We start from the raw sequence: 19,145 nt of genomic DNA on the forward strand, positions 1-19,145 counted from the left end.
ACTCGAGGGACTGAAGGGCCGACTCCAATGTTCCTTTGAGGGCTTAACAGGAGCTTCCATTTGACAATGCACATCGGTATCAGCACAGAGTGACGTTTCCAAACAAAACCACTTCTTTTCAGAGAGTGACACAATACCTAAGACACTCCTTACTTAGACCCTGAGTGACAATCCTGACCCTGTGCAGCTGGCTGGAGGGAGATGGTATGTGTCTCTGTTACCCAGCCCGGGCTGCCTGACATTAGCTGAGGTTGGGATGGACACAGTACTCATCCTCTGGTATCCCATTGTCTGCAAACCTGATTACTACTCAGAGGCTCCCTTTGACACTCTGCTACAGCGCTGAAGGAGAGCTGCATTGCCCCAGGTGCTGTCCTTTCGAAGAGATCCATTTGCCTCCACAAGTGGGTGCAATGTTGCCAACTTGTGCTGCAGTGGGTAGTGTCCCTGCTTCTGAGCCAGGAGCCTGGGTTCAAGTCCCGCCTGCTCCACAGGATGTGTAATAACATCTCCGAACAGAGTTCATCACATGACCTCACCCTTATCACATGACTGCCCCACTCACCTCCCTCCGATTGGTTGCAAGCTTTGCGCCAAAGCTGATTGGAGTGTGGGCACTCTCATCGTTTCCTGATTGGACAGCTCCTGGCTGTCTGTGAACAGCCCTTTCTTCCCACGTCCTATACGATACACTTAGTGAGCCGAAGTATTCAAAGCTATGAAGAAAACGTAAAATAAAAATGATATCTCTTTCAAATGCCCGTGGGAGTGTGCAGCTAAGTAATTAATCTCTGATTCCTGGCAATCACAGAGAGTTGGCAAATTCAGAAGGTGCATGTGCGGAGAGGTAGTAGAGTGCCTACAGAACGGAAACAGGCCATTCGACTCATCAAGTCCATACTGGCCCTCTGAAGAGCATCCTCTCAAGACCCACCTGTTTACCTTAGCCCTGCATTTCCCATGGCCAATCTACCTGACCCCTGTACAGCTTCAGACAGTGGGAGGAAACTGGAGAACCGGGAGGAAATCCACACAGACACGGGGAGAATGTACAAATCCCACCCAGACACAGGGAGAATGTGCAAACTCCACACAGACACGGGGAGAATGTACAAATCCCACCCAGACACAGGGAGAATGTACACACCCCACACAGACACGGGGAGAAAGTACAAACCCCACACAGACAGGGGGAGAGTGTACAAACCCCACACAGACACGGGGAGAGTGTACACACCCCACACAGACACGGGGAGAAAGTACAAACCCCACACAGACACGGGGAGAGTGTACACACCCCACACAGACACGGGGAGAATGTACACACCCCACACAGACACGGGGAGAGTGTACAAACCCCACACAGACACGGGGAGAATGTACAAATCCCACCCAGACACAGGGAGAATGTACAAATCCCACCCAGACACAGGGAGAATGTACACACCCCACACAGACACGGGGAGAAAGTACAAACCCCACACAGACAGGGGGAGAGTGTACAAACCCCACACAGACACGGGGAGAGTGTACAAACCCCACCCAGACAGGGGGAGAATGTGCAAACTCCACACAGACACGGGGAGAATGTGCAAACCCCACCCAGACACGGGGAGAATATACACACAGAGAGGGGGAGAATGTACAAACTCCACACAGACACGGGGAGAATGTACACACCCCACACAGACAGGGGGAGAGTGTACAAACCCCACACAGACACGGAGAGAATGTACAAACCCCACACAGACACGGGGAGAATGTACACACCTCACACAGACACGGGGAGAATGTACAAACCCCACACAGACAGGGGGAGAATGTACAAACCCCACACAGACACGGGGAGAATGTACACACCCCACACAGACACGGGGAGAATGTACACACCCCACACAGACACAGGGAGAGTGTACACACCCCACACAGATACAGGGAGAATGTACAAACCCCACACAGACACGTGGAGAATGTACACACCCCACACAGACACGGGGAGAGTGTACACACCCCACACAGACATGGGGAGAATGTACACACCCCACACAGACACGGGGAGAATGTACAAACCCCATACAGACAGGGGGAGAATGTACAAACCCCACCCAGACAGGGGGAGAATGTACAAACCCCACACAGACACGGGGAGAGTGTACACACCCCACACAGACATGGGGAGAATGTACACACCTCACACAGACACGGGGAGAATGTACACACCCCACCCAGACACGGGGAGAATGTGCAAACCCCACCCAGACACAGGGAGAATGTACAAACCCCACACAGACACGGGGAGAATGTACACACCCCACACAGACACGGGGAGAATGTACAAACTCCACACAGACAGAGGGAGAGTGTACAAACCCCACACAGACACGGGGAGAATGTACAAACCCCACACAGACACGGGGAGAATGTACACACCCCACACAGACACGGGGAGAATGTACAAACTCCACACAGACACGGGGAGAGTGTACAAACCCCACACAGACACGTGGAGAATGTACAAACCCCACCCAGACAGGGGGAGAGTGTACAAACCCCACACAGACACGGGGAGAATGTACACAACCCACACAGACACGGGGAGAATGTACACACCCCACACAGACAGGGGGAGAATGTACACACCCCACACAGACACGGGGAGAATGTACATCTCCACACAGACAGGGGGAGAATGTACACACCCCACACAGACACGGGGAGAATGTACACACCCCACACAGACACGGGGCGAATGTACACACCCCACAGAGACATGGGGAGAATGTACAAACCCCACCCAGACAGGGGGAGAATGTACACACCCCACACAGACACGGGGAGAGTGTGCAAACTCCACACAGACAGTCACCTGTGGGTGGAATTGAACCCGGGTCCCTAGCACTGTGAGGCAGTAGCACTAACCACTGAGCCACCATGTCTCCCCTATGTGGGGACTGGGGCGATTAAATACTCTGGCGATAATATTAGCAACAGGAGTAGGTCGTTCAGCCCCTCTAGCCTGCTCCATCATTCAGTACAATCATGGCTGATGTCATCTCAGCTTCAACTCCACTTTCCTGCCCACTTCCCTTCGTCTGTTATTAACTAAAAATCGGTCTGTCTCCTCCTCAAATTATCAGTGTCCCTGTGTCCATCACATTCTGAGCGAGTGAACTCCCCAGACTCATGACCCTTCGAGAGAAGTAATTTTTTTTCATCTCTGTTTTAAATCTGCTACCTCTTATCCCAAAACGATGACCACTCATTCAAGGGGATACATCCTGAGGAGGAAGAATGCTTTGTCAAGCCTCTTTAGCACCTTGTATACCTCGATTAGATGTCCTCGCGTTTTTCTAAACTCCAGACAGAGTATAGGCCTTAACGGCTCAGTCTCACTTTGTTAGACAAACCCCTCAGCTCTTTCCAGCTCAAGGTGAAGTTCCCAGGGTAAAAGCTATGTCTTTGCGTGGGCTGGCAGGATCTGCTCTCTGAACGCTGGCTCAGAGCATTAATGGCTTTGCCAGAGAAGGGGGAGAAAGTTGAGTAAGGCTGGTTTCCCAACTTACAACACACTGTGACTAAAGAAATAAATATTTGCATTTATATAGCACCTTTCACAACCACTGGGCATCTCGATGCATGTTCTGCTGGTGAAATACTTTTCAAAGTGTGGTCAGTGTTGTGATGGAGGAAGCACGGTACCCAATTTGTGGATCGCATTATGTACCAGATCGGACCAGGCCAGGCCCCTCCCAAAATATTATAAGAAGTTATCCTAGGTCCTGAAGTTTTCTCATTTTAAAGGGCAATCGTGAAGTGTCATGTTCCAGATGCAAAGTACTCAGTGTTAAGAAAAAAACAATTTATTTAAACATTATAGTTAAAATACAAACAAAATAAAAAGGAACTTGGAATAACAACACTATTGGAAAACTTAACAGAATAATAGACACAGTAACTATTACTAATCAACTGTTCCACTATAGTAATGTCCCACCTCTTGGCAAAAAAGAAAATTCAGACTAATAGATTTGTCTCCCAGGTAACCCAGCAGCACACAAACCCATAAACCCTAGCTTCTAGCTGTAACTGAGAGGGAAAAGATAGCTCACAGCAGCAACTTCTTAAAGCTAAACCTAAAAACTAAAAAAAACCTTGAAATCCTGGTCTGTAATGGCCACACCCATCCAGGCTGCTTCTATTGTCCCAACTTTAAAAAAAAACCTCAAGGCCTCCCAAGCTGCTTACTCTAGAGGTTTCAGCAGACAGCTTTTCGCCTCTGTCTTAGAAACTCTCTTTTAAAAAGTCAGAACAAAAATCACTTCTTAAAGCCATAGCATTGTCACACCAGTAAACTCCCACAGACCACCTCACAGTGATAGTGACTTGATAGTGTTTCCCAGGGATGTTGGTCAAGGAGTGAAATATTGGCCAGGAAAACAAAGAGAATATCCACCCTCTTCTCTATTCCAGCACTCCAGATTGTTTCATGTTCCCCCAAGGGGTACCTTAACATCTGGTTCACAAAGACAGCAACTCAGTACTGGTGTGGGGAGTTTTACCCTAGACTAGTCTGGAGTGGGACATGACTCATTGATTCAGAGATTGGAGTTTTGGTCATATTGGTCACCTCTAATCACACTGGGCAGATAGACAAGGCGGGCGATCAAGGGACTGGACCTGAAGAATTCCCTCTGAGAGTAGGGGTGAAAGATGATGAAATCATCAGAGAAAAAGAACAGGAGTTGGCTGTTCAGCCCATCAAGCCTGCTCCTACATTCATGGCTGATCTGATTGTGGCCTAAATGATATTTTCTTGCCTTGAAATCCTTATCGATCAGAAATCTAACTCAGCCTTGAATATCTCCATTGACCCAGCTTCCATTGCTCACGAGGAGGAAGGATTCAATCGAGAAAAGGCTCCCTGAGAGAGGAAATTGCTGTTCATTGCCATTTCAAACAGGAAGACCATTATGTTTAAACGGTGTCTCCTTGTTCTAGATTCCTCCATAAGGGGAAAACAGCATCTAACCCATGAAACTCCCTCAGGATCTTGTACGTTTGAGGAGTATCACTTCACGTCCTTCTAAACCCCAATGGGTATAAGCCCAACCTGCTTACCCCCTTCCTCTTAAAGCAATCTCTTCATCGTGTGATTCATTCCAGAACTCTCTCCAATGCTGCTTTAAACTTGAGTGTAAAACAGTACACATGACCGTCACCAACACTTTGTTTTGAGCTGATATTCAACTCCACTAAGCTGAATGCAGTTTCTGTCTCAGAGATGGATTTACATATACTTTGCAGATAATTTCCATGCTGTTTGCTGTCTCCATTGTTTGATGTATTTCCACCGCTATAAAGATTCACTAGATGCTGATAGAACAGATTTCCTAACCCCTGTAACTCGTGAACCAGGGCAGGACCTACACAGTTAATAGTAGGGCAACCTGGGGATTATTGTCAAAGAGACATAAGGGTTCAGGTACATAGTTCCTTAAAAGTGGTGTCACAGGGAGACAAGATGGTGAAAAAAGCATTTGGCACATTTACTTTTATTGGTCAGAGTTTAGGATGTCATGTTGAGGTTGCACAGGACATTGGTGAGGCCACGTTTGGAGTACTGTATCCAGTTCTGGTCACCCTACTATAAGAGGGATATTATTAAATTGGAAAGGGTGCAGAAAAGATGATACTGTGACTGGAGGTTTTGAGTTGTAAGTAGAGACTGAATAAGCTGGGCCATTTTCCCCTGGCGCATAAGAGGCTGCAGGATGACCTTATAGAGGTTTATAAAATCATGAGGGGCATGGATAGGGTGAATGGCAAAGATCTTTTCCCTGGGGTGGGGGAGCTCAAAGCTAGGGGGGCAGGTTTTTAAGGGGAGAAGGGAAAGATATGAAATGGACTTGAGGGGCAACTTTTTCACACAGAGGGTGGGTCGTGAATGGAATGACCTGCCAGAGGGAGTGGTAGCTGCAGGTACAATTACAACATTTAAAAGACATTTGGACAAGTTCATGAATAGGAAAGGTTTGGAGAGATACGGGTGAATTGCTGGCAAGTGGAACAAGTTTAGGAAACTATTCGGCTAGATGCATTGGACTTGAAGGGTCTGATTCCTTGCTGTATGACTCTATGACATTAAATGTTTTAGCATGAGAGGCTCTGGATAGAAATCCAACATCCTTCTGAATTACAAATCCTTTCAGATTCTTTTCAGAAGGTGCCTTCTTGAACCGCAGCAGTCCATGTGCTGTGAGTTGACCCACAATGTGTTAGGGAAGAAATGATGTGGAGGAGCCGGTGTTGGACTGGGGTGGACAACATTTTGAGCAGAGCTTCTAAACAAACCTTTTGGACTATAACCTGGTCGAGTGTGATTTTTAGCTGTGTTGGGGAAGAAATTCTCGGATTTTGACCCAGCGACAGCGATATATTTCCAAGTCGGGACGGTGAGTGGCTTGGAGGGGAACTTGCAGGGGGTGGTGTTCCCATGTATCTGCTGCTTTTGTCCTTCTAGATGGAAGTGGTCATGGGTTTGGAAGGTGCTGTCCAAGAGGTTGTCTATTATATTGAATGTTATTGATACCGCACTCACACGTTACTCACTCAGACCATCGGAACCCTGTTCGTGTGAAACAGTTTCCAGTTGTAAAATCTGTGAATAAAAGTTGTGACCATGATGATGAGAAGGTGTCAGGCTCTTGACCACAGTGCCCTGACATTGTGTAGACTCCAGTCCAGCTACTTTACACACAAACTGTCATTTCAACCATTTCATCAAAGCCGTGAAGCTCAACCTTTTATAAAACCACAGATGTTAAACAGTTTTCTGCAATAAAAGTGGATTTACAGATCATTAAGACGACCAGAATTGTAAGCATTATTCTAAAAATGGCCTCACCACTGTCCTGTAAAACCATAACATGATGTTCTAACTCTTAGGTTCAATGCGCTGACCAATGAAAGCTAACATGTCAACTGCTTTCTTCACCATCCTGTCTACCTGTGACTCCACTTTCAAGAAACGATGTACCCCTAAGTCTCTGTGTTTAACAATCCTCAGGACCCTATTCGAAGTCCTGCCCTGGCCTGTCTTACCAAAATGCAACCCCTCATGTTTCTGTAAAGGGTGCAGAAACGATTTACCGGGACGTTACCGAGACTGGAGGGCTTGACTTATGTGGAGAGGCTGGGTGGGTTGGGACATCTTCCCCTACAGCATGAGAGGCTGAGGGGTGATTAGATTCAATTCCCTACATTGTGGAAACAGGCCCTTTGACCCAACCAGTCCACACCGACCCTCCAAAGAGCTAACCCCCCCAGACCCATTTCCCTCTGACTAATGCACCTAACACTATGGGCAATTTCCCATGGCCAATTCACCCTGACCTGCATATCTTTGGATTGTGGGAGGAAACCGGAGCACCCAGAGGAAACCTACGCAGACACGGAGAGAATGTGCAAACTTCACACAGATAGTCAGCCGAGGTGGGAATCGAACCCAGGTTTCTGGTGCTGTGAGGTAACAGCCCTAATCCCTGAGCCGCTGAACCACCCATAAGGTTGACCTTACAGTGGTTTATAAAACCATGAGGGGCATGGATAGGGTGAATAGCTAAGGTCTTTTCCCTGGTGTGGGGTATAGGTTTAAGGTGAGAGGGGAAAGATTTAAAAGGGAACTAAGAGGCAACTCTTTCACTCAGAGAGTGGTACGTGTATGGAATGAGCTGCCAGAGGAAGTGGTGGAGGCTGGTACAATTACAGCATTTAAAAGAAGTTTAGACAGGTGCATGAATAGGAAAGGTTTAGAGGGATACAGGCCAAACACAGGCAAATAGGACAAGCTCAGTGGGGCCGAATGGCCTGGTTCCATGCTGTCTGACTCAATGACTCCACATTGGCACTGTGCCAGCTGAATGTGGCACAGTCAGTCAGGGTCAGTGTGTCTATAACACCAAATGGTCATGATATTTGATCCTGCTTATTGTAGAGAACACATTGCCTTCCACCTCCTACACACTTCAGCAGTGGGTTGCATTGTCTGTATCTTTCTGAAGAATGTAGATAGGGTAAGTGATCCAAAGGCTCTGTGATAAAATTGTCTAGGGCCTTCTCAGCTCACAGTGGGAGTGAAGAAGCACTCCAGTGTCATGATAATTAGTTCCAAACCCACAGAACATTACAACAAAGAATAACAAAGTTAAAATAAAACAGGGAAGACCTGGGAGGTGTGATGGTACTTGTTGTGATGGGTTTACTCCTATCAGGAAATCTTATCGAAGGCTTAGTTAGCAAGAAAGATGTGGGTACCGAGTGTTACAGGGAGTATTCGAGATTGGATTAGAGAGCACGTGGTGTAAAGCTGATGGAGTGGATTACCTGCGGAATGATCTCATGTAAGGCTCAACCTTGTTCTCAGCCAGAGTTAACTTGAACTAACATTCTGGACTGCAAGAGTCCCACCCTTCTCTCAAAGGAATTTTCACTTTCACCGTTCAACATATCCTGTGCCCAAACATGCCACGCTCTCCTTGCCAGGAATTCAACCATCCTCTCCAGCCTTTCTGTCTTGCCCTGGTGAAGATATGGGTCATTGTAGAGGTGGGGGGGCTTCTGTTAATTGGTAATGACTAAAGTGAAAGTACTGGCACTTTGGTAGCACCTATCATAACCTCAGGGCCAACAAGGGACCCAAAGCACTTCACAATCTATGAAGTACTTCTGTAATCTAGAAAATGTGACACTCAATTTGTACACAGCAAGCTCCAACATGTAATATACCAGCAGACTGTTTTAGATGCAATGTAACTGTTGGTCAGGATCCAGTGCAGAACTCCTGTTCTCATGCAATGTAGAGCCAATAGAATTTCTAATTTTCATTTCAATAGAAACTGAAGTTGATGAAGCTAATAATTGGAGGGAGATGTAAAACCAGCTGATAACTCCCTGTTCCCCCCTCTTACTGTTTCAGCATCTGAGATATAATTTGCGGATGACTCAAAACTTGGAAATATATCAAACAAAGGGGACATCAGTGGAAGACTTCCCCATGGCTTGTTAAAATACAGATACACAGCAAATGCAATTCAACACAGAGATAGGAGGCACTTCAGAGAGAAGATCGAGGTGTGGGAATTTAAATAAAGTAACCTGATGGCAAAGAGAGGCAGGAAAACAGGTTTCTCAGACACAACTCGTCGATGGGTACAGGACGAGTTGTTAATTCAAGTAATAAAACATACAGGATTATGAGCTTTGTAACAACAGAAATAAAGTACAAAACAGAGGAGGTAATGTGAAACCTTTATAAATTCTTGTGTATGGTGTCTAATTTTGGCCAGGCAGAAGTGGGTACTGCAGATGCTGGAGATTAGAGTCAAGATTAGAGTGGTGCTGGAAAAGCACAGCAGGTCAGGCAGCATCTGGAGAGCAGGAAAATTGATGTTTCGGGCAAAAGCCCTTCATCGGGAATGAGCAGAAGGATGTTGAAGTCTTGGGGCAAGTGACATACCTAGATCACACTGGAAATGAAATCCAATAGTGTGTGGAGAGCCTTTTTTAATCAGAGAAGCTTAAAGTCACGGTAGTGTTCCTTTCATTAGAGAGAGACAACTGATGCTGGCTTAACTCAAGGGTGATCCACCTCAGGCAAGGATAGAGGATGAGGAGGCAGAAGCTGTTTGATAACTCAGTCAGTGCAGAAATTGAACCTGTACTGTTGGTGTTATGTCAGCCAATTAATCCCCAAATCAGGATTGGAATTAGATTAGATTACTTACAGTGTGGAAACAGGCCCTTCAGCCCAACAAGTCCACACCGACCCGCCAAAGCGCAACCCACCCATTCCCCTACATTTACCCCTTTACCTAACACTACGGGCAATTTAGCACGGCCAATTCACCTGACCTGCACATCTTTGTGACTGTGGGAGGAAACCGGAGCACCCGGAGGAAACCCACGCAGACACGAGGAGAATGTGCAAACTCCACACGGTCAGTCGCCTGAGGCGGGAATTGAACCCGGGTCTCTGGCGCTGTGAGGCAGCAGTGCTAACCACTGTGCCACCGTACTGCTGTAATAGGGTGAGGCAACTGGTGGGGACTGCACCCTGAAGGTCACCACATCTCAGGCACAGGGAAAGGGTGAGAGCACAGGAGCTTCATTGTAACCTCAACTCATTTGGGAATTCAACCCACACTGGTAGCATTACTAACCAGCTGTCCAACCAACTGAGCTAACCAAACTGGAGGATAGTTAGCGAGAGTGCCCAAACTGATTGTATGTCTTCGATCGAGTAGATATCTTACGAGAGAAGGGCTGTTGGTGACCAAGGAGATAGATGTAAGGCAGCTAAAACAAAACCAAATCAGAGGTGGAGGTGAGGCAAGTTTTAACACTGCATCATTACGACCTGGAATACGTTCTTTGGAAAGGACGGTGGAAGCAGGTTCAAAAATAACTCCCAAATGGAAAGTGAAGAAATAATTAAAAAGGAACGATTTGCAGGGCTGTGCCGGCACCACTCAATGGGCAGAGTGGTCTCCTCTGAGGTTCACCTCTGAGCAGATTCTCCTGCTCAACCACGACATACTGCATGTAGCAACAGCAAGAAATTAAAACCTCAGGAGTAAGACAATAATTGGCTACGGGGTTGCACAACTTTACCACAAACTTGCATTTCACCCAGCGCCAGCCAGAATTCTGATTATATTTCATAACTTCAGGAACTGGATAAGCCACTTTCAATCAAACTGTTCATGTGTTCCCACTGTTGCAGCATCTAACTTGTTAGGACAGGTCTGTTTAAGTGAAGTAACCTCACTGAAATACATAAAATCCTGATTTAACATTTTTGTATACCCTCGTTGGAGGACTGAGTGGATGCTTTCTCCATTGGCTGGACATTCTAGAATGCGCCAGTGTCTCAGACAGTTGATTGAGACCATCAGAGCAGAGGACATAGCAGCAGTAAAAGACCATTCAGCCCATCGGGTCTGATACCATTCAATGAGATCATGGCTGATCTGCTAACCCTCAACTTCACTTTCCTGTCCTTTTTCCCCATAACACTTGATTCCCTTCCTGATTAAGTATCTATCTTGAATATACTTAATGACCCAGTCTTAACAGCTCTCTGGGAGAAAGAATTCCACAGATTCACTCTCCTCTGAGAATAGAAATTCCTCCTCATCGCTGTTTTAAATGCACAACCTCTTAACCTGCGATGATGCCCTCTGGTCCTTCTCCCCTTGTCAAGCACCGTTAAGATCTTTGTATGTTGCAAACAGGTCTCCTCTCATCCTTCAAAACTCCAATGAGGACAGGCCCAACCAACTTAGCCATTTCTCACCAGCAAATCCCTCCTGACCTGCTCTGGTCAGTCTCCAATGCAGGTGTAGCTTTCCTTAGCTCAGTTGGCTGGACAGCTGGTCTGCAATGCGGAGTGACACCGACAGCAAGGTTTCCATTCCTGTACCATGGGGTTATCAGGAAAGTCCCACCGTGTTGAATTCACCCCTTGCCTGAGATGCAGTGACCCTCAGATTAAACCATCCCTAGTTGTCTCTCTCTGATTACTGACTGGGACTGTGGTGACTTTACCTTAGTTAAGGGGCACATAAACTGTTCACAACATTCTAGATATGGTCCGACGAGAGTTTTGCTTTCTTCTCTGCCTTTATACTCTATGCCCTTTGGAATAAAGGCCTTCGAGAACTGAGATGAGGGGACAAATCTTCACCTTGAGAACCGTGAACCTTTGGAATGCTCTGTTACTGAGGGCTCAGTCACTCAGTCATCTCACATTTAAATCTGAGATGGGCCAATATCTGGCTGATAAGGAAATTGAAGGTAGGGAAGGAGGTTGGGGTAGAGCAAGCCATGATTGAAAGATGAGGCAGACCTGATCGGCTAAATGGCCCAATCCTGCTCCCATTTCTCTGAAAAGTGGAGAGATTAAATATGCAATCTTAGCGATGACATCTGAGGGGTTTAGGGAGCTTCCCAGATTAGTTTTTATCTAATTGACCCTGCAACCGCCAACCCCCCCCCTCTATTTTTCTGTCCTTTTTTTAACCTCTCACATGTACTCAGGATGGGGGGTGGGGTCAGCACTTTCTAGAAGGATTATGCTTGTCAGGGAAGGCTGGATGAGGAAGGACTCCTTTCTCCAGGAGGAAGGCAGACTGTCAGAGAGAGACCTTTAAACTCATGGATTGAGATAGAGAAGAAGCCTCCCATTCTGCACAAGATCAGAAAAAGATTCCAGAAATATGAGATGGTTGCCAATTATACAGTCAATAGCCAGAGACTTTTCCCCAGGGCAGGATTGACTGGTACGAGGGGTCACAGTTTTAAGATATTAGGAGAAAGTATAAAGGAGATGTCAGAGGAAGGTTCTTTATGCAGAGAGTTGTGAATGCATGGAATGTGTTGCCAGCGGTGGTGGTGGGAGCAGAGTCAGTGGGGACATTTAAGCGACTGCTGGACATGCACATGGAGATCAGTGAATTGAGGGGTGCGTAGGTTATGTTATTATATTTTACATTAGGATTAATCCTCGGCACAACATCGTGGGCCAAAAGGCCTGTTCTGTGCTGTACTTATCTATGTTCTATGTTCTAAATCCAATTGGGAAGTCAGGAGAAAGCTCTCTATCCCGTGAGAGGTGAGGAAGTAGGACTCACAGTCATAGATGAAGAGCACTGATGCTTTTGAGGAGAAATTAAACAAAGAAATCGTGGAGACAATAACATTATTGCAATGTCAACAGATTAGGAATTGTGCAACCCCAGGCTAATGTTCTGGAGGCATGGATTTGATTCGTATCATTACCGGCTGTTAGAGTCTGAACTCAATAAGAACTCTGGAATAATGGTGATGGAATCACTGTCAATCATCGTTAAAACTCAGCTTTTATTCATGGATGTCCTGAGGAAAGGAAATCTGCCATCTTTACCTGGTCTGGCCGACTTGAGACCCGGACCCATAGCAATGGGACTCCCAGTGCCAGGGACCTGGGTTCAATTCCACCCTCAGGCGACTGTCTGTGTCTGCGTGGGTTTCCTCCCACAGTCCAACGATGTACAGATTAGGATGGATTGGCCATGAGGAAATTGCCCATAGTGTCCAGTGATATGCAGGCTGGGTGGGTTAATCATTGGAAATGTAGGTTAACAGGGATGTGGTGGGTCCAAGTGGGATGCTGTTTGGAAGGTCGGTGTGGGCTCGATAGGCTGAATGGCCTGCTTGCACACTGTGGGGGGTGGGGGGAGGGGGGTAGTTCTATTGATTGTTTGTCTCAATGTGGTTGACTCTTAACCACCCTCTGGGTCACTAAGGATGGGCAGCATATGTTGATCAAGACAGAGGCACTAACATCCCATGAGTGAATATGAAATCTGCAGTGAGAGAAAAGGGCTAAGCCAATAGATAGTTAAATCAAACGTGGAAAGCTACATAAAGTCCATCCTGACATCAGTCAACAACAATCTTCACTGAGGATAAACGACACAGAAGGCAAATGTTCTGACATCATCATAACATGGCTCCTTTCACACATGCTCAGTAGCTGCTAGTGGAGTAAAGGTGTAATTAACCCTTTCCAGTGCAGGTGGAGGTGAAACCTAAGCATCGACACAGTCTAACTGGGCTGAATGGCCTGTATTTGTGCCGAATTTTCGAGGTGGTCACAATGCCAGCCGGCCTCTTCCTGCCCTCTTTGTAAACAGCGACAGCTGCTGTAATGGTTGCCCAACTAATTGAGTAACGAAAATGTAGTCAGCTGTCTGGTTCCTGAAACACATGAAAATTATGCGGAGATCAGTACAGATACAGGAACCATTAAATGCATGAAGTAAAATCAGCTGGCTTCTCCAACACCTGCCTGATCTGCCTCCCTCTCCACAGCTAACCAATTGTACGTCTAACCTGATGTTCCCTCACCCACTCCCCTCTGAGGGAGTGCTACACTGTCAGGGGTGCCATCTTTCAGATGAGTCATTAAACTCAATTGATTTCAAAGGCAAACAGGATACAATTGTTCCTGAAATTTGTTAAAACTATTGTCACTATGTTAAACATTGCTTTTACTTTCATCCATTGATCTTGGGTTAAGGGATACTGGACTATGCGGGGTTTTCTCGGGGAGGGCTACGTGGTTGACGGTACCACTCTCTCAGTAAGATGTTTGTGTTTTGGTTGATCGTCATAACGTCACACAGCACGAAAACAGACCTTTCAGTCCAACCCACTCCATGGTGACCATGTTTGCAAACCAAACTAGTCCCACCTGCCTGCTCCAGGCCCATATCCCTCCAAACCCTTCCTATTCATCTACTTATCCAAATGTTGTAACTGTACTCACATCCACCACTTCCCCTGGAAGTTCATTCCACACACGAACCGCTCTCTGAGCAAACGTTTGCCCCTCATGTCTTTATAAACCTCTCACCTTTAAAATGTGCTCCCTAGTCTTGAAATCCCCAACCCTCCGGTAAAGACATCTGCCTTTCACCTTATCCATGCCCCTCATGATTTTATAAACCTCTATCAGAGCATTCCTTAACCTCCTCCACGCCTGTGAAAAAAGTCCCAGCCTATCCAGCCTCTCCTTATAACTCAGGCCCCCTGTTCTCAGCAACATCCTGGTAAATCTTTACTGAGCCCTCTCCAGTTTAATAGTATTCTTCCTATACCCAGGTAACGTCCTGTATAACCTCCACATAACGTCCCAACTCCTATTCTGAAAAGTCTGACTAATGAAGGCATGCTAAATGCTTTCTTCACCACCCTGTCGACAGATGTTGTAAATTTCAAAGAATTATGCACCTGAATGCCTAGCTCTCTCTGTTCTACACCACCACCCAAGGCCCTACTTTTAATTTGTAAGTCCTGCCCTTATTTGTTTTAACAAAATGCTAAAGATCACATCCCACTCTTTCTGACGATACACAGGAAATTCTCTTAGTTTCCTGACTGAAACCTACCACCAAAAACAGATTGATTGCTCATTTATACCACTGATCTTTGTGGGATCTTGCCATGCCACAAATTGACTGCAAGATTGACTACACTTCAGCAACTCTTCGTATTCTGTGGTGCACTTTGGAGAAAACCTGAGGATGTGATAATATTGACTCTATGCTTCAAGACTCTACTCCCTCACCCCCTCAACGGGTTTACTCTCAGTACAGCTGACCTATACTCTGCTATTAACACCCGCTCTGGAGCTGTTTCCACTCCATTTGCCTTTAGTTTGGTGATACTTGTGATCTCTAGTCTCCCTTGTCCTCAAACCCGCTCCTAACCTTCTCGTCAGTTCCACTGGCTCTACCCCACCATTTTCATCAGTGTAAAGCACTCCACCTTCCCACCTTCTTCAATTCCAAAGAAGATACGTACTGAACTCTGTTCTTCTCTCCCCACACACTGCCAGACCTGCTGAGTTTCTCCAGCATTCTCTGTTTGTGATGAAGGAAAAGGGACTTGCCGTGGTGTTTGGAATGTATATGTCTTGACTTGAACAACAGCAGGGCCAGTAAGATGAACTATCACTCAGGCAATGATTGTTATTCTGTTAGTTCCTGACTTATCCAGGTGGTGTTTCCAACTTATGTTCCTCAGGCAGGAGTTGCGTTCTTCCTGTGAAACAGTCTGAGCATTTCAGTTAAACAGAACTGCGATTTGCAATGAATCATTTCGACGACAGCACTGGATAGCCCAGTGATGATTCACCTTCTGAATTCTGAGGTACCCCTTGCAGTCTCATCAGAAACCAGTGATAAAACCAAATTAGATTTGGTCCCCAACTTGACAGAAGCAATTTTCACTTTGGAAAAACAGTTCGCTTTGTGAGCACGATTGCCAACTGCTTCAGTGCCTCTTCAATGAGTCAGATACAATCAATGGAACATCTTCTGGTAATTTCCCAAACATTACTTTTCAGTTAAAGTGGAACTGCAATCACGCAGATACTTTGTTGAGTAGAATTGAGTAGGTTTGCCACAGCAAAGGTTGAGCAAGTTTCCCATATTAACGCAAATCTCTCCCCAAGATGGTGAAAAACCACGTCTCCACCTCTGCTCAGGCCTTGATCTGACCAAATGCAACCTGATCCCGAAATAACATTAGCCCAATGCAAAGGGAAAAGATCATCATAGCTGCCCTACAGTGTCACACAAGTCCACACTGACCCTCTGAAGAGCAGACTCCCCCCCCCCCCCCACCCCGCACAACCTGGACCCCCAAACCCCACATTCCCCCTGGCTAACCCACCCAGTCTGTGCATCCCTGGACACTATGGGCCATTTCCCATGGCCAATCCAACTAACCTGCACATCTTTGCACTGTGGGAGGAAACCAGATCCCCTGAATTAAACCCACGCAGACACGGGGAGAACATGCAAACCCCACACAGACAGTCACCCGAGGCTGGAATTGAACCCGGGTCTCTGGTGCTGTGAGGTAGCAGTGCTAACCACTGAGCCACGCTGAGTGGAGCCCCTACTGGCTTGTACACACATTTATAAGGAGCACGTAGGAATCATCATTATCCACCTCCCATCAGCTTCCAGGAAGAGTGATCCTGGATTGAAATGTTAACTCTCTTTCTCTCTCTCACAGATGCTGCCAGACCTGTTGAGTTCCTCCAGCATTCTCAGTGTTTGTTTCAGATTTCCAGCATCCGCGGTATTTTACTTTCATTTGTTACGAGGAATGCATCTGCATTCACACGAGGGGAGTGTTTCTACTTACACTCAGTGAAGCTCTTTAAAAAGTAAGCAATGTTAGAAATGTTGAGGGGACTGGTGGAGGTGACAGGTGGGGAGGGAGAGAGAGGGTTGGGGCTGTAGAACGAATGGATAATCTCGCTGTGAATTATAAAATGGAGCAGTTACCAGACCAGGAGTCAATGTAGGTCAGTGGGCACGAGGGAATCAATCTGATTTCCACCACGTGTTTCCCAATCTACCAGGTGGGGCTCACCTATCAGCACTGAGACAGAGTTGTGGGTTCACATCCCACTTTAGAGACTTGAGCACAAGCTGTGTCATATCACTGGGATTTTGCATGGTCAGAGGGCCCAGAGGAGATGTTAATGCAAACTTGGATTTGACCTGTAGGGCATGAGTAAGAGATTGCATGGCATTGATTTGAGAAAGAGGTGGGGATTTATCAATGTACAATAAAGCAAAGAACTGCAGATGCTGGAGATCTGATTTATCACTCAAACAGATGATCTGCTCATTATCACAGTCTGGCCTGAGAGAGCTTTATTTCTTCTGTTTGCTCATGGGCTAATGGCATTACTGGCCAGACCAGTGTCTGTATCTCACCTCTAACTGCCTTTGAACTGAATGACTTACTCAGCCATTTCAGAGGGTGGTTAAGAGTCAGCCACATTGCTCTGGGTCTGGAGTCACGTGTAGACCAGAACAGGTAAGGATGGCAGTTTCCTTCACTAAATGCCATTAGTGATCCAGGTTTCAGGACAATCAATGATCCCATTACTGAGGTGAGTTTTCAATTTTAGACCTTTATTCATTGAGATTGCACCAACTACTGCATCTTAACCAGAGTTTGTAACAATTTCAAGGATGTCATAGCACTAGAGTTTGTACTGAGGAGATTCACCAGGGTGCTGCCTGGGATGGAGACAATGAGCTATAAAGAGGGACTAGAGAGGCTTGGATTGTTTTCACTAGAGCAGAGAAGACTGAGAAGGGACATGATTGAGGGGTATAAGATTATGAGGGGCATGGACAGGGTGGATAGAGAGCAGTTCTTCCCCATGGTTGAGGGGTCAATCGCAAGGGAGCATACTTTTAGGGTAAGGGGCATAAAATTCTGAGGGGATTTGGGAAAAATCTTTTTCACTCAGTGAGTGGTGGGAATCTGGAATGCATTGCCTGGGAAGGTAACGGAAGCTGGAAACATTACAATCCTTAAAGAAACATTTGGATGAGCACTTCAAATATCATAACATTAGGAAATATGGGACAAGTGCAGGAAATTGGGAGAAGCGCAATTGTGGTGGTAGTTATGTTGGCGCAGACTCGATGGGCCGAAGGGCCTTTTCTGCACTATATGAATCTAGGAATCTATTTCTGGATTACTAGTGCAGCAACATTACTGCTACACCACTGTCTCCCACTGTGGCAACTTGCTGTGTGCAAATTGGCTAATGTGATATAGATTAGATTAGATTAGATTACTTACAGTGAGGAAACAGGCCCTTCGGCCCAACAAGTCCACACCGACCCGCCGAAGCGCAACCCACCCAGACCCATTCCCCTACATTTACCCCTTCACCTAACACCATGGGCAATTTAGCATGACCAATTCACCTAATGATAACACTGATTTCATGTCCAAAATATTTCAGTACTTTCAAACATTCTGCTGTCGTGGTACACACTTAAACAATTGCCACTCTTTCTCAGTGCAGCCCTGTCCTAGAAACACCTTGGAAGCACTGGCCAGATCAAATTGTGGTTATATTCTGAGCTAAAGCCTATTGAATTAATTTTCTCTCCCCAGAGTTATCAAGTCTGACAATTTATCTGAGCTAACTAAATTAAAATTATCGACAATTATTAACAATCCAAAGACTTGATATTAAAACTGGAATTGATTTAGATCTTCAGTTTCATCTAATTCATTCACTTAATCAGTTAATTTACAGTTAGCACTAAGTTTATACTAAATTGGAAACTCACCAGCACTTTTCTGATAAAGCAATGGAGCACATAAATCATTAGAAATGCAAAAAAAAATTTTAGTTTACTGCTGAGTCTAAGGATTAGCCAAGTTGGGTTTAAAGTTGGGTTCTGGATCAGTGGTGCTGGAAGAGCACAGCAGTTCAGGCAGCATCCGAGGAGCTTCGAAGTCGACGTTTCGGGCAAAAGCCCTTCATCAGGAATAAAGGCAGTGAGCCTGAAGCGTGGAGAGATAAGCTCGAGGAGGGTGGGGGTGGGGATAGAGTAGCATAGAGTACAATGGGTGAGTGGGGGAGGGGATGAAGGTGATAGGTCAGGGAGGAGAGGGTGGAGTGGATAGGTGGAAAAGGAGCTGGGCAGGTCGGACAAGTCCGGACAAGTCAAGGGGACAGTTTTGCTGGAGGTTAGAAACTAGGATGAGGT

This window comes from Chiloscyllium plagiosum, unplaced genomic scaffold (genome assembly GCF_037043375.1).
Source record: "Chiloscyllium plagiosum isolate Xiang-an unplaced genomic scaffold, Cpla_swu_hap1 HiC_scaffold_45, whole genome shotgun sequence".
NCBI lineage: Eukaryota > Metazoa > Chordata > Chondrichthyes > Orectolobiformes > Hemiscylliidae > Chiloscyllium > Chiloscyllium plagiosum.